This window comes from Pyxicephalus adspersus, chromosome 9, assembly GCF_032062135.1.
Source record: "Pyxicephalus adspersus chromosome 9, UCB_Pads_2.0, whole genome shotgun sequence".
Lineage (NCBI taxonomy): Eukaryota > Metazoa > Chordata > Amphibia > Anura > Pyxicephalidae > Pyxicephalus > Pyxicephalus adspersus.
The window spans coordinates 36585453-36601189 of NC_092866.1; the positions used below are offsets into that span (position 1 = coordinate 36585453).

General features: G+C 42.3%; 1 long non-coding RNA gene across 1 annotated transcript in view; it reads right to left on the reverse strand.

The window, feature by feature from the left end:
- Nucleotides 1–1707: 1707 nt before the first annotated feature.
- LOC140337666 (uncharacterized) overlaps nt 1708–15737 on the reverse strand; it is a 93001-nt gene continuing 78971 nt past the window's right edge. Inside the window, exon 3 of the long non-coding RNA XR_011922113.1 lies at nt 1708–3196. This is a non-coding gene — a long non-coding RNA (uncharacterized lncRNA). The remainder of the gene's footprint in view (nt 3197–15737) is intronic.

The following is a 15737-nucleotide window of genomic DNA, read 5'->3' on the forward strand; positions in this document are numbered from 1 at the left end:
CTTGGTGAGACGTCTTGCGCTTGGAGAGGTACGAGAGAACGCAAGGGGGTGGAGCGTATATAGGGGTTGCGATTGAAGCTTTAGGAGAGCGTATGGGGGAGGGGGAGGATGATATCTGAGGGTGCAAGATAGCGCTTGGGGGTTATCTGGGGTGCAGGAGTGTACATGTATGATGCAAGAGGCAGAAGGTGGTGGGATCTGGGGGTGATAGGGAGCGATTAGGTGTGCTGGAGAGTGCATGGGGGTTGGGTTCTGTGGAGGGGGTGCAGGAAAGTGTGGGGAATGGGTCCTGGGAAGAGGGTGCATGAAAGTGTGTGGGGGGTTGGATTATGTGGAGGGGTAGCAGGAAAGTGCGTGGGGTTTGGTTCTGGAGAGAGGGGAGAGTGTGTGCAAGAGAGTTCCTATGGTATGTGAACTGGGGTACAGAATAGTGCCTGGGTATGTGATGTGGGTTTGCATGCAAGCTTATGGAGGGGTGTGATCTATTGGTGCGATAGAGCTCCTGGCGTAAGAAGTGTGGTTTAGGAGAGAACCTGGGGAGCTGGAGTGTGCTTTACCATGCAAGAGGTTCCAGGTCAAGAGTAAAGTATTCTAAGGCTATGTACACATGTGCAATATTTGTCGCTGCGCTTTCTCTCCTTCACTTTTTAAGATCGTTCATCGTCCGTGGATCTGCCAGGATGGTCATTTGGACGGCGAGCGATGTGCACACACCAAATTCTCCTCCGATATTGATTATTCGACGAGAACCATTGCACATGTATATATAGCCTAAGTGGCTCTTAGTAGTTTTGTAGTGACCGGACCCCCTGTAACCTGACAAGGGCACTATAGCTGAGGAGTATCGTCAAAATGCTGAATCTCACATAACCATGCCATGTAATGAAGATTTTTGAGATTTGCATGAAAATAAATGTTGCTTTGTATTCTTTTTTTCCTAAAATGGAAAACCATTCTCTTTTATTGTCTATATCAGGTTGAATAAAAATAAATACTATATTTTAAATCAACCCCAGAACAGAAATGGGCACCTGGGTCTAGTTACTTTTCAAATGAGCAAGAAGACATATACTTCTTTTTGGAATGATATTGTCCCAACTCCCCATTGAGTGTACAGGACAAGAAGTGAGAAAAATCTCCCTAATAAGCTACTAATGGCAAAAAAAAAAAAACATTGGTTTTCTCCCTTCATTTACACTGTTTAGGGAACAAAAACATTTTGCTTTTAGATATACTTTAGTACAGGGGTGCCCAACAGGTGAATCGCGATCCACCGGTAGAAGGCACTGCGAGTAGATTGTGGAGCCCTGCCTTTCAAAATAATAACTGCTGTGCGCGGTAGAGTTTAAGTCCAAGTTTTTTTGTTGGTACATCACTTTGGCTTGGTCATTTTAAAAGTAGCTTGCAAACCAAAAAAGTGTGGGCACCCCTGCTTTAGTACATTAACATGTCTACAGGGATTGAATATAATTATTTACTTATAGAGAAGAAAAAGGAGAGGGGTAATGTTTTTCTCACTTTATGCCAAGCCTATAAATCTGATAAATGGAAGAAGAAAAAAAGAGGCTTTTTGGCATAATTACATACAGTTTACTTAAGGCTTTCTCCAGGTTTTCTCCATTAAGCACCTACTACACAACACCAAAACTGTTTAGCATCCATATATTATTTTGGACTACAGGAAATCAAACTGTAAGTAGTTAATAATTCAGTTTTTTCAATGATTTTATTAACAAAATATTAACAATCTTCCAAAATTCTCTATATTGTATTGTATTATATTCTATTTTTTTGTATTTTCTTTATTGAATTGTACTACAAAAATGACTGATACACATGTACATGATTTTTTAGTGATCTGTATTTTCTAGCGATCTGTAGATAAGTACAGGAAACACTAATACGAATGCTCATCGAATAAGAAAGTGAAAAAATATCAATAGTCTGTTTAGTCATGATATAATACCATGTATTGCACTTCATAATGTCTGCACTCTATAATGTCTTTACATCCTTTTTTGACGTTTTTCTTTCTGGTGATAGATACACCAATCTCATATTATATTGTTCTTGTTATTTTTGATAGTTTGTTATCCAAGTCTCTGCCCACGCCTGAGAAAGCCAATAAGGCGAAACGTGTTGAGACGATACGTTACTCATATTAAAGGATAGCCCATATAAAAGTTTATGATGAACCTTTCATTATATTGTAATATTGCACAATGAATTAGTTTGCAATTTCTGTTATCAGTCTTAAGTATACTGTAGGGATTGAATATATTTTAATTTCTTGCCTCCTGTTATTTTGTCATACTTACGTCTTCCCCTCTACACCGCAGACGCCTCTCTCCTGCGCATGCGGGCAGTTCTGATGCTGGGCGTGCCTCTGTTTCCAAGCTTTAATAATTTCATCCAATCCGCTGGCCAATCAGAAAATAGCCTCTTGACCAGCCCTGGCTATTTAGCTAGCTCACAAACTGCACTCTGTGTGCCATTGTGCCAAACTTCTAGTTCTGTGAGCTACTTCCTGTTCATCTGGTGCTTAATTCAGTGTTTCCTCTGTCCAACTCTTGCATTAACCCCTCGTTGTCCAGTTTGTTGGTTCCCAGCGAACTTTCCTGTGCTGTTTCAGTGTTCCTCTCTGTCTGTGGATATCCCTGAGTCACCTGTGCCTCCTTTTGCTTCCAGTGTCTCCTGTGTTCCCTGTGCCTGCAGTGGCTCCTGTGTCACCAGTGTCTGTCTTCTGGATCCCTGGCGTGTGACCTCTCTTGCTTGCTGCCTGCCTCCACCCCAGCTTTCCTCGACTATCCTTCTGCTTTGTGATTTGGTACCGTGTTTTGCCCACCTTGGTGTGCCCAATGACCGCAACCTGGCAGTAACCAGCGGCGCAACATCCTCACCATCAGAGGCTCTGGAGAAAACCTGGTTACTGCCTAGACTCTTGGCCCTTGGCCCTTCTCAGGACTCACATCACCTCCAAGCAAGCCATAGCACCCCGTAATGGTCCTGTCTCTCTGTGCGTGACATAGGCTTTGATGCTACTTTGGAGGCAGGTGGAGAAAAAAATGGGTTCCACCAACAGAAAAGTAACAATATAAACTAGCTACATGCCATATATTCTAGTAATCAGGAATGCAGTTTTATATCTCGTAGGCATGAAAAAAAGAAAGCTTTGCATCAGAAGCAATCGTGAAATCTGAAAAAAAGAAAAGCATAAAAATGATTAATAAACAGTATTTACATAGCGGCAACATATTACATAGCGTTGTACCTTAAATAGGGGTTGGAAATGACAGATACAAAAAAATGACACAGGAGGAGGGGAGGACCCTGGCCAGAAGAGTTTACAATCTAGGAGGAAAGAGCAGAAGCACACACTAGGAAGGGGGATATGGAATGGTGGGTAAGTAGTTATAGTTTTAAAAAACAGTAGAAGATGCATAAGCAAGTTTGAAAAAATGGGTTTCAAGTGGTCTTTTAAATGAGCAGAAAGTAGGAGCAAGCCGAATAGGACGAGGAAGACCATTTCAGAGAGTTGGGGCAGCTCTAGAAAAGTCTTGGACCAGTGCATGTGATGAGGTTATGAGTGAGGAAGTAGTCATTAGTAGGCCATTGGAGGAGCAAAGAGAGCGGCTAGGGGAGTATTTTCCTACCAAGTCAGAAAGGTAAGTGGGGAGAGGAGGAGGTGTGAAGGATGGATGAGCCTGGTTGCAGCATTCATATCAGATTGTAGAGGAGAGTGTTGGACTAGTGGAATACCAGAAAGGAGGATTGATTCTACCAAACAGAAATAGAACGGTGATATGTAGTACCTATTCAATTTTATTGTTACCTGTATATTTCTAAAAATAATATGTTTGAAGGCACTAATGATGAAGGCAGAGTCTACAGATTATTAAAAATGTACACCATTCAGTGTTCTTACCAGAATTTGTTTCTAGCTAGGTGTGAGGCAGCTAAGAGCCAGTTGGTCAAAAAGTGGGCTGGCAAGACACAAAAAAATTAGTATATGTACAAAACTTAATTTCATCTTAACTGGATTACTTGGGTTGTTAATGACATTTTGGGTAAATTTCATGGCAGTAGCCTCATTAAAAATATATTTCCTGGATTAATTTCTGGAACAGATATAAGTCCGAAGGGGCCGGGTCAGGTGAGTAATGGGGATTGTGGACCAATTGGAAACCCAAGGTGTTTAATTTGGCAGCCACAACGTTGGATGTGTGCGCAGGTGCATTGTCCAGCAAAAAAATGATCCCTTTGGTCAACTTTCCACGGTGTTTCATCATAATTGCCTCCCTCAGCTGGTCCAGGAAGGTTAGCATAATACTGTCCGGTGATACTAGAGCCCTAAGGTAGGTAGTCCACCAACAGAATACCGTCTTTGTCACAGAAAATGGACGCCATGACTTTTTTGTCTGATTTCTGGGTTCGGCACTCCCCTGGCCGCAGGGACACGTTGTGTCATCTTCAGTCACTAACCTAGGCAAAAAGACCTGTGCAGCTTCAAAATAAGCCCAAACGGCTTTGGATGCTTCAACTGGCTACTTCTTCTGATCACTGTTCAAACATTTCTGCACCCACTTCGCTGAAAGATTGCACATGTCTAGGATAGTGGTGAAAACAAAGCCAACACGCTCCCGTGAGATGTCAAGTATCTTTTTTGCGGATATTCATTGGTCCTCAATAATCAGCTCATGGACAGCATTGCAGGTTGCTGGGTCAGTTGAGGTTAGAGAGCGCCCACTGCGGTGCTCAGCTTCAACGGTGAAATGCCCAGTCTTGAAACGAGATATCCAGGTTTTGACAGTGCTGTAGGAAGGACACTTCTCCCCCAGTGTTTGTGACATGCCAGTGTGAATATCCTTTGCTGACTTTCCCTGAAGAAACGAAAACTTCATGGCGGCCTGTAATTACACTCCAACGACGTGAAACTTGCTTTGCCTCTGCCATCACAGCTTCTCACTAAAAGAAAAAACAGTTTTAGGAATCCCAAAGACCTGATATTTGCACAGCTACATACTAAGAAAATAGGTTGTCATATGCCCCCACACTCATTTTTCTATTACATCTGGAAGGGGGGAACCCCCTTGTACATGTATATTTTATTACCCATCATTTTTTAGATATATATTTATATATATATATATTGTGAGGGGTTAAGCTCAGGATCGCCTTTGCTGGGGTCAAAGGACACTTGTCTGGTGCATCCAACTAGGATCACACACCAAGGTTTAAGTGTTAAGCTGACTTGTAGTCAGGTTTATTTGAAGGTTGCAGCTAAAATAAAAAAAATGGCAAAAGAAAACCTTGCCTGTCCGGCACTTACTTTACATCCAATGTTCCTGTCTATCAGCTGGAGGGCTTCTCCTTGTCAGCTCCAAACAAAGCTATCAGCAACCTTTTACTCCGTTCATTCACCCAGACCAACTTTCTGTGTCCCCAGCAGAGAGCTCCTCACAGACCGACTGTCTGCGCCTCCAAACAGAGCTCTCCCACACAGGCCACAGTCTCTCCAAGTTACACTGAGCCTGCACAGACCCCTGTCTGTGTCTCTCCAAATTAGGCTCCCTCTCTCACACAGTCCACCTGGCTGTGTCTCTGTAAGCCAAGCTGAGCCCGCACAGATCCCTGTCTGTGTCTCTCCAAATTAGGCTCCTGACTGAGCTCCTGGCTCTGTGTTATATCCCCACCCTCAGTGTTTCTTCATTAGAGTTCTCACAGTTGAGGGTCTTCCACCTGCTACTTCACACTGGAGAGGAATCTTGGGTAAATTATTTCACAAACAGGAATCCTGGGCAAATATATCTCTCCTCCACCTCTAATCCTGCATTGGTGTCACATATCCCCCCCTCTGCTCAGGCCTGTGGAACTGAGCAACTGAAACCAACAGACAGTACACAGGTGACAACGCCTCTGCGTTTCCTTGTCACGCTGCCATTTTCTCCCTGTTCAGGTTCACCCACTTCAGAGGGGCATGATCAGTGACTAACCGAAACTTCCGACCCAATAAGTAATATTTGAGTGATTCAAAAGCCCACTTGATGACCAAACACTCCTCTGTGTAGTTTCTCTCAAACTGTGTAGTTTCTCTCATGCTTATTTAGTTTCAGACTTAAGTAAAGCACAGGATGCTCCTCTCCATCAATCCTCCTCTCCAATCATTGCCCCTATTCCTGAGTTAGAAGGCTCTGTCTGTACCACAAATTCATTTTTAAAGTCAGGGGTCATCAATACTGGTTGGGAACAAAGAGCCTGCTTTAGAGTCTGAAACGCCTCCTCTACTTCATCGTTCCACTTTATCATCACTGACCCGCTTCCCTTGGTGAGATCAGTTAAAGGAACTGCTATAGCTGCAAAATTGAGTATGAAGCATCTATCAGAGCCAGTAATCCCCAGGAATGCCTTCACTTGTTTCTTATTTACAGTCTCGGGCCAGTTCTGTATGGGTTCAATCTTGGCAGTTTGGGGCTTTACTACACCTCTCCCTATAATGTAACCCAAGTACTTGGCTTCTTCTAGACTAATGCTACATTTCTTGGGGTCGCAGTCAACCCTGCTCTCCTCAAATCATCAATCACTGCCTGAAAGACTCTCACCTGTGAGGTAATTAATGAAGAAGCACTGAGGGTGGGCATATAACATAGAGCCAGGAGCTCAGTCAGTAGTTCAGTTCTGCTTGGAGACACAAACAGGGGCTCTGTGTGAGGAGCTCTGTTTGGAGAGACACAGACAGGGATTCTGTGTGAGAAAGCTCTGCCTGGGGACACAGAAAGTCAGTCTGTGTGAATGAACTCAAACCTGAGTAAAAGGTTGCTGAAAGCTTTGTTTTGAGCTGACAGGGAGAAGCCCTCCAGCTGGTAGACAGGAACGTTGGATGTATAGTAAGTGCTGGACAGACAAGGTTTTCTTTTGCTGTTTTTGTTATTTTATCTGCAACCCTCAAAAAAAAACTGGCTACAAGTCAGCTTAAAACTGTTACCTTGGTGTGTGATCTGAAGCGGATGAACCAGACAAGTGTCCTTTGACCCCAGCAAAGGCGATCCTAAACGTAACCCCTCACAAGTGGTGGAGGACGCCGGCAACATATTAAAGTCTGAAAATGGATGACGTGGTAAAGGCCCTGATACAGTCAGCAGGAGGCAACCAGAGAACAACAGCGCACAAATGCAACCCAGCAGGAAGCCAACCGCTTACTGTCTGAACAGCTAACCACCCTGATAGGGGCCACGAATAAAGACCGTCAAGTCTTGCAGGAAGTGGTGCAGCATGTGGGAAGTCTTCCAGTGATACAGTCAGGAAAAGAGCAGACAACTATCCATTTGGGTCACTTTTTGCAAAAGATGACAGCAGAGGATGATGTGGAAGCTTACCTGGCTACCTTTGAGAAGACAGCAGTGCGGAAAGCATGGCCAAAGGCACGGGTGGGCGGGACTGCTCCCCCCATTTCTTGCAGGTGAGGCGCAAAAGGCTTATTTTGACCTGGAACCTGAGGCTGCCCAGGACTTTGATAAACTTAAGTCTGAGATCCTGGCTAGGTGTTACCCTAGGTGTTACCCTAGCAGTCAGAGCCCAGAAAGTACATCAGTGGACATAAGCCCCCACGTTTGCAGATGTTCGATCTCATCCATTTGACCCGGAAGTGGCTACAACCAGAGATGTTATCAGCCCCCGACGTGGTGCAGCGGGTGGTCCTCGACAAGTTCCTGAGATCACTACCCCCAGCCCTAAGGAAGTGGGTGAGTCATGGGGACCCCAAGACAGCAGATCAACTCGTTGATCTGGTGGAGCGATACTCTGCGGCTGAAGATCTTCTAAATAACTCTCAGCCCTCAACCCCACAGATTCTAAGAGTTCATGGTAAGACTATTCTGGGGCGTAAAGGAGCTGAGAGAAATGTGAAGACTTTAAATGAAGAAGATAATGAGACTATGGGCTCAGGAAAGCCCAAGGTGTATAATTTTGGAGTAAACAAAGGGCTTATAAGATGTTTTCAGTGTAAGGAGTTGGGACACATTGCAGTGAACTGTCCTATAACTAATGAACCTATGCAATGTGATGTTGCCTTTATGAAAAACCGCATGTCTATTTTTGCGCAAGTGGTGTGTACTGCGGCAGGTTCAGACAGCGCAGAAAAACATTTGTGTGAGTTAAAAGTGAATGATCAAAATGTGACTACGCTGCTAGACTCAGGTAGTGTAGTAACTCTGGTGAAAGCAGGCCTTATAGGCCCCTCTGACAGTGAATCAGACACATTCACGGTGACTTGTGTGCATGGGGATACATGTGAATACCAGACAACCCTTGTGTATATTACAACTCCCTATGGATCAGTGCTTCATAAAGTTGGATTAGTCCCACCACTAATGCATTTGGTTATTCTTGGGAGAGATTTTCCACATTTTTGGAAATTATGGGAGTCCAAGTTGGAACCAAAAAGAGGTGCACCGCAGATATTGACAGCATCAGATATAAGCCCAGAACCCTTAGAGGATTCCCCACTATTGGACGTAGTTAAGGTATTGGCAGAGAGCTCCACCCCTTTTCCATTCTCTGTTATGGCCAGAGACCTAGATGAGTCCGCGTCAGAGACAGAAGGAGTAACACTTCAGGGTATGCCTGACCTAGACGTTAGGAAAGATGACCTTCAAAGTGAACAAATGAAGGACCTTACCCTTACGCGAGCCAGAGAAAATATAAAAAAGTGGTAAATGGGAATCCTATAGAGTCTGGTTCTAGGCTTGCTTTTCCCTACATGGCTCTAGAGAATGACTTGTTGTATCTGATAGACAAGAAGGGAGAGGAGGTGGTACAGCAGTTAGTGGTTCCAAAGCCCTACAGGAGAACCGTTCTGGATCTGGCACATGGACACATTATGGGGGGCCATTTAGGGATCCAGAAAACTACTGAAAGATTTTTCTGGCCTGGAATGCATGGAGACATTAAAGCATATTGCGAATCCTGCCCTCAGTGTCAGATTACAGCCCCTATGCCCCATTTCCGCAGCCCTTTGGTGCCCTTTCTGATTATTGAAATACCCTTTGAGCGCATCGGGATGGATTTGGTTGGCCCCCTAGTTCGGCTATGTGTGAGTCCAAATGAGGAGGTAATGGAGAGCAGTTTGGCTGAGAAGGGAAGGTTGGGCTCATCCACCACAACATTAAAGTTACCAAGGATGAGGGTGGGCAGGTAATAAGAAAGAATGTGTAGGAGCCAGGAGGCAAAGTTATCCAAGAATTGTGATACTGGGCCAGGGGGGCGGTAGACAACAGCAACAATGAGGGGTAAGGGGCTAAAGAGACAGGCAGAATGTACTTCAAATGAGGTGAAAATACGAGAGGGTGGGGTAGGAAAGTCTCTGTATGTACAGTTAGGTGAGAGAAGGAGACCCACACCACCCTCTACTTTGTTGCCAGGTCTAGGGGTATGTGTAAAGTGCAGGTCTCCATAGGAGAGAGCAGCAGCAGAGGCAGAGTCCAGAGGAGGAAAGCCAAGTTTCAGTGAGAGCCAGAAAGTTCAGAAATTTGGAAAGGAGAAGGTTGTGTATAGAGGTTAATTTGTTGCCAACAGATCTGGCATTCCATAGGCTGCCAGAGAGAGGGGTTAAGGAGGTTAGGAGAAGGGAGTATCTTACTGAGAGTGTATGGAAGGGGGAGACTGTGTGGGGGGGGTGTTGTTGCATCATGCATGTCTGCACATTTAAATTTGTGTTTATGCATCATGCATGTCTGCACATTTAAATGTGTGTTAAGGCTGCTTCCCGTAAATGTCAGCCTAACAACTCCCCGTCTTTAATGCTTCTGATCTCCTAAACCCTTGTTTGGAACAACTTGAAATTTGGAGGAGACACTGAGCCCCCCAATAGCTACTACTAAACCACATTTCTTGGAGGCTGTTGCTGTTTCAAATGCCAGTGCTTCTAGGAGTCCAAAATCGAAAAGGCACATTTCTTGCCCCCCTGGGCCACTTACCTAGCATTGAGAATTGTGATCCTGCCCATAGATTGATAACTACATTTCAAGGAACCTCAATTTATCTGGAATGGTGAGGTACATAAACCAGAAAATGTAGGTTCAAGTGTAGGACACTTGCTCCATGCTATATAAGTAAGTGGGCCCAGGGATCTAACTAGCATTTAGCTTAGTGTGGTGGAATCCGGAAGATTCTTAGTAATAGTATACACATACATATCTACACACATTATTAACAAACTTTGTCAATTTGCACCAGAAAATATATAAATGAACCAGTTATCTTTTTTTTTTTTTTTTTTTTTTTAAGAGGTTGTTGTAAAAATAACTAACATTTGGTTTACCTTTTCCTTTAGACAATGCTTATGCAGCGCTACGATCAGCAGCCGTCCATTTAAGCACCGGATTATGGAGGGGATGGCAGACAGGCTCTGGACCCCAGCAGGTACGCGGCCAACTGTGGGCCAAATCCAACACACTTGGAGTGACCTGAAGTGGAGGAGACTGGATTTCCTCTGCGAATTGAGGGACCGCATACTGTCTGGTAAGTTTGGCATTTTGTCTTCTCCTCTTGTTTAGGGGCGGTGTTTTAGAATGTTTGTTGTTTGTGGAAAGTAGTATTGTCTAGCCTAGAACTGTTTGTTTTTCCCTTCCTATATTTTATTACCTTTATTAATTTGGGATGTTTGTTTTTGTTATTATTGCCAACTCTTCATCATGCCGGCGACGGCTGCTGATTGTAGAGCGGCCATACAGGCGGTTGCCCAGGAGCTGGAGGAGGAGTCGTCCACCACGGAGGGGTCGTCCAGCCCGAAGGGGCAGCCTGCTCCGGAGGAGGAGGCCATCCCAGGGGAGGAGGCAGCGTCTTAAGACGAGACAGAGAGGAGGGGGCTGAGGCCTGGGACATTGCCTGTAAGCTAACCCTACAATTACCTTTTGTTCAAAATGTTTTAAGAAAACATATTCTCACACTACTTTCCCCATTTTTAGTTACAAATACAAAGATCGAGCATAATTTGATGTAGCTTGTAGTCATTAGTCAGGCATCAAATGAAGGTTCTTTCTAGGTTGTTGGCTAGCATGACTAAAAATAGACATGATTTGTTCATTTGTACCTTACTGGCAAATGTTTAAGCACAATTGTTGCACATAGCAAAAAAGTATGTGTTAGAAGTTCAGCATTAATCAGTTCTTTTTTACCAAAACTTCCAAAAATCTAATTTAGTCTGGCCCACCCACCTTTACTTATGTTGTTTATTTTTCATCTACAGCTATTGGAGTGGCCTTGCCACCACCTCCTCCAGAGGACACAAGTTCCTCATCTGAATGTAAGTATTTCTATAATTTATATATTGTGAACATTCCTTTAGGACCATGAATTTAAACTGGGATATAGTTTGTTAGGCCTAGCTCCAATAAGTATCATTATGAGTGTATGACTAGCTTCATGACTAGGCAGCTTTTACCAGAAGCCAAAGGTTAAATGTCACTTAGCCAAGTTTGTCCTTTGTGAAAAGCCATAACCTTTATTGACAAAAAACTGCATCACTTTAGTTCCATTGCCATAATTAGCTTGGCCCCAGCAATCATCTTTCTTTCTTGTTTTGCTCAGTGTAAACAGCAAAAGTCATAACTTGATGAGTTCTAACTTGCATTCTTTAGCACTGTGCTATTTAAGAACCAGCTCTATATTATACTATTACATTTGCTCAGTACTTGCACCTCTAATTTTCTTGTCCCCTTCCACATATTGGCTTGGTATTGGCTTCACAGGAGGATGTCTGCCATGGAGTATCAGCTGAGGATAGTCCCTCCTCGGGCTTTGCCCAGGCGGTACCGACCAAAAAAATAGTTTTGTAAAAATTTGTAAATATGTTTTTAAAATTTTGTTATATTTTATATTTTTTTGAATTCATATTTAAATGTTGTTTGTTTACTAAAAATCAGTTGTGGGGGGGGGATAAAACCCACCAAAAATTACTAAAAAACAAAAATCAAGATTTTGTAATGTGTTTTTTTGTTTCAAATAACAAATCCACACATTTAAAAAGCTCCAACCAGGCCTGCTGTGACATCCATGGTTCTCCTTTACAAAATAAAAAAAAACAAACAGTAGTTTTTACACAACAGTTACATAGTTACATAGTAGGTTAGGTTGAAAACAGACATAAGTCCATCAAGTTCAACCACTAGGGAAATAATAATATCCCAGATATAAAACCCTATAAGACATAGTTGGTCAAGAGGAAGGCAAAAAAAAAAAACCCTGGTACAATTTTCTTCAACAGGGGAAAAAAAATTCCTTCCTGATTCCATGAGGCAATCGGATGTTCCCTGGATCAACAGTCACTGTTATTTTTACTTTAAATCCTTAATACCCAGTTATATTTTGTCCTTCTAGAAAAACATCTAGCTTTTTCTTAAAGCAATCTTTAGTAGTTGCTGAAACTACATCCTGAGGGAGCCGATTCCACATTTTCACAGACCTTACAGTGAAGAATCCCTTTCTTATCCGGAGCTTAAGCATTTTTCTTCCAGATGCAAACAGTGCCCTCTTGTTCTTTGTAATGATCTCAAAGTGAATAATGAAGAAGAGAGTTCTCTATATGGACTGGTTATATATTTATACAGGGTGATCATATCGCCCCTTAAACGTCTCTTCTCAAGGGAGAATAGATTCATTTCAGCTAATCTCTCCTCATAGCTGAGTGTATCATCTCCAACCTTGGAGAGCTTTGATAAATCAATGTCTAAAATGACATTCAAACCTTCATAAACACCCTGGAAAGCTATCAAAGCAATAAAATATGTTTTGAACTAAGTAAATTTGTCCCTGGAAATTTTCTATACTACTGCTATTTGAATAATGTAAACACCTAATTAATGCATACAATCTGGTGTTTAAGAGTGCTTGACCCTGCTTGTGAGCTTGGCAATCAATGTGGTTTGATGTTGTGCTTGGCAACCTGGACCTCCTTCCGTTACCATCAGGTGTGTTAGAATTGACAACTTGCTTGGCCAGGAAGTTGAAGTGTGCTTGTATACAATAGGGCCAACATCAGGCAGCACACAAAAATGAGAACAAAACTTTAACACTAATACAAATGAACAGAGGAGTTGTGTAAAACAGTGGCAGCAAATCAACATTAAGTATATTAACCCCCCTAGCGTGCTGATTCTGGCCATATTTCCATGCAAAAAGCGGTACAAATTTTTGCATTTAAATTTATTTTACATTGTGGACCTATAATTCTTAGGCTTAACTCACAAACACATGTCTAATAGTTAATACATTTAATAATAAACTTTAAAAAAAAAACACAAAAATCTGTTAAAAAAAATAAAATAAATAAATAATGTATAATGTAATATAACTGTACAGCAGCATATATACATTTATATTATAATTTTATATATATATGAAGAAATTAATATTTCTTTGTATTGGACTCAATACAGCTATTTTGTAATAAATCCAATACAAAACTATTTGAAATTCCCTCCGCTAAATCCCGGCGGCACCGATGTCACAGGGAAACCCCGGAGGACGTTTCTGCAATTCGCGGCTGGACATCAGAGGAGCCAGACATGTCCCCAGGACCTGCGGGGACCAGCAGGATGCCGGGGGACAGCGTTGGAACAAGGTAAGTGGGTTTTTATTCTGCTTTTAGGTACCCCGAGTCAGACTCGAGATTACCACTAGGGGGATTAAAGTAAAATTACAAAATGTCAAAAGCTTATTACAAAATGTCAGACAATGAAAAAAAGAGCAAGTAAAGAAAAACCAGGACAAAATAGTCATAAAAGGAATATGTAACAATATATGACATTGTGACTTTGAGAATGGGACAAAGGCAACAAGGGGGATCAAGTCAAAAAAAGTCAAGCAGTCAAGATTAAAAACCTGTATTTAAGGCCATTGGAGGCCCTTTCTTCACTCTCCCCCCCCCCCCCCCCCTTAGTTTTTTGTTTTTTTTCCCTCACGTTTGTTTGCTAGAAGGTTGATTTTCACGTGCAGATATATAAAGCCATTAGAGGTCCTTTCTTTACAAAAAGGAAATGTTAAATTTTTCCTCTTAGAAGACGTATTATAAGTGTATTGTGTCTTATTTTTTTCCAAATACTTTGTATTTTTTATGTATAATATGTGTGTATATTGTGTTTTTGTATAGTATGCTTTTGTAATTTAGTTGTATATATAAGCAAGATTTAATAAAATAAATTATCCAAAAAAACTGTGGATGCCCACAGAACAGGGAGCAGGTGTGCGCTAATTAATTGCCTCACCAGTGCCAGCTTACCAGATCCTCCTGAATCGTGCAGGTGCAACTTCATTGCCTTAATTTGCGAATTCTTGACCGCCCCCTGTTAATAATTCATGGTTGCAGTAAGCAAGCGCAGCACTACACGATCAGGTGTCAGCTAATTAATTGCTATGACCTCATTATTGATAGAGCTTAACAGATTCTCCTGAATCGCACAGCTGCAACTAATCACCTTAACTGGCATATTCTCGACCTCATAGCTCATTTATCAAAGCCAGATTCAGGCTGGTAAGTGAAGGTGAGTGTACTAGCACTCGTCTCCAGCTTACGGAAATACACCTCATATATCGGCGCGTATTTACCCGTACTTGCTTGATAAATCAGGGCCAATGTCTCTTCTGCGATAAGGGATTCTTACCTGCCTATTTCTGATAGTCTTTACAGTTCTTGCTAAGTTGTTCATGCACAGCTCTGTGAGCAATTTTTGATGGTGTCTTGTGTGCAGTGGTATTGCATCTTGGATGGATAACCTACATTTTCCTCTACTATCTCCAAACCAAGAACCTCTGTTTGTATAGTTTTGTAGTTAAATCCATAATTTGTATCTCTAATTATGGATATGGGTTGCAAGTAATGCTGGTGAAGCCAAAGAGCTAGCAAATATTTGTAACAGATATTTGTTCTTAGAATAACTGACCTCTCAGTTCATTAAACCACTGTGTACAGTGTGTGTGGCATAAATGTCACCCTCTCAAGTTCACCCTGCGCTTAGATTTTCCAGCCCGCTGAGCAACAATATAAGCACTGGCATGCTGAGAAAGGCCAACTGCTCTATTAACCTTTGCCTTCCTCAAACAGGTAGGTTGCCACCAGGTGATAGGACACAAGCATGAACTGTTACTCCTGACAACTGTAGCTATAATTCTGCCCACTTGCTGAAACTTCAGTGAATAAGATAGTGTTCAGAAGGTTCCACTATTTGACTTTCAGAATTCAGGAATTTAGCTTAGATGTGGATGTATGTGTTGATGTGTGGTTTTCTAAGCCAATACACAGAGGAATGACTGATACAACCGTCCTATGTGAGCAAATTGTAGGAAGACTGAGAGGGTTCTCTCACAAATTATGATACTCTGTGAACACACCTAGGATGGTCCTCTTCTAGTTTACCTGATGCCTAGAAGAGTAATTCTTAAACTGCAGAATTATAGTCCACTATAATGCTCATTTTGAGACCAATACTTTGTATTGAACTGTGTGATGGAAATTTGTCCCTGGATACAGGTCAGAGGCCAATTCACCACCAGATCCTGGGTTTATTGACACCTGAAGAAAAAGAATCCCCATCTATGGCATATATGGTTTTAGGAAGGTAAATTCCTGGTGGGGGAATATTTTGTAATTGTGTCCATACTGTTAGACACAGGCATTAAAGAGGAACTCTGGCCTCCATTGTTGGGGGTCTCTGACATCACCAATGTGGGGTGCACAAGTAGCAATA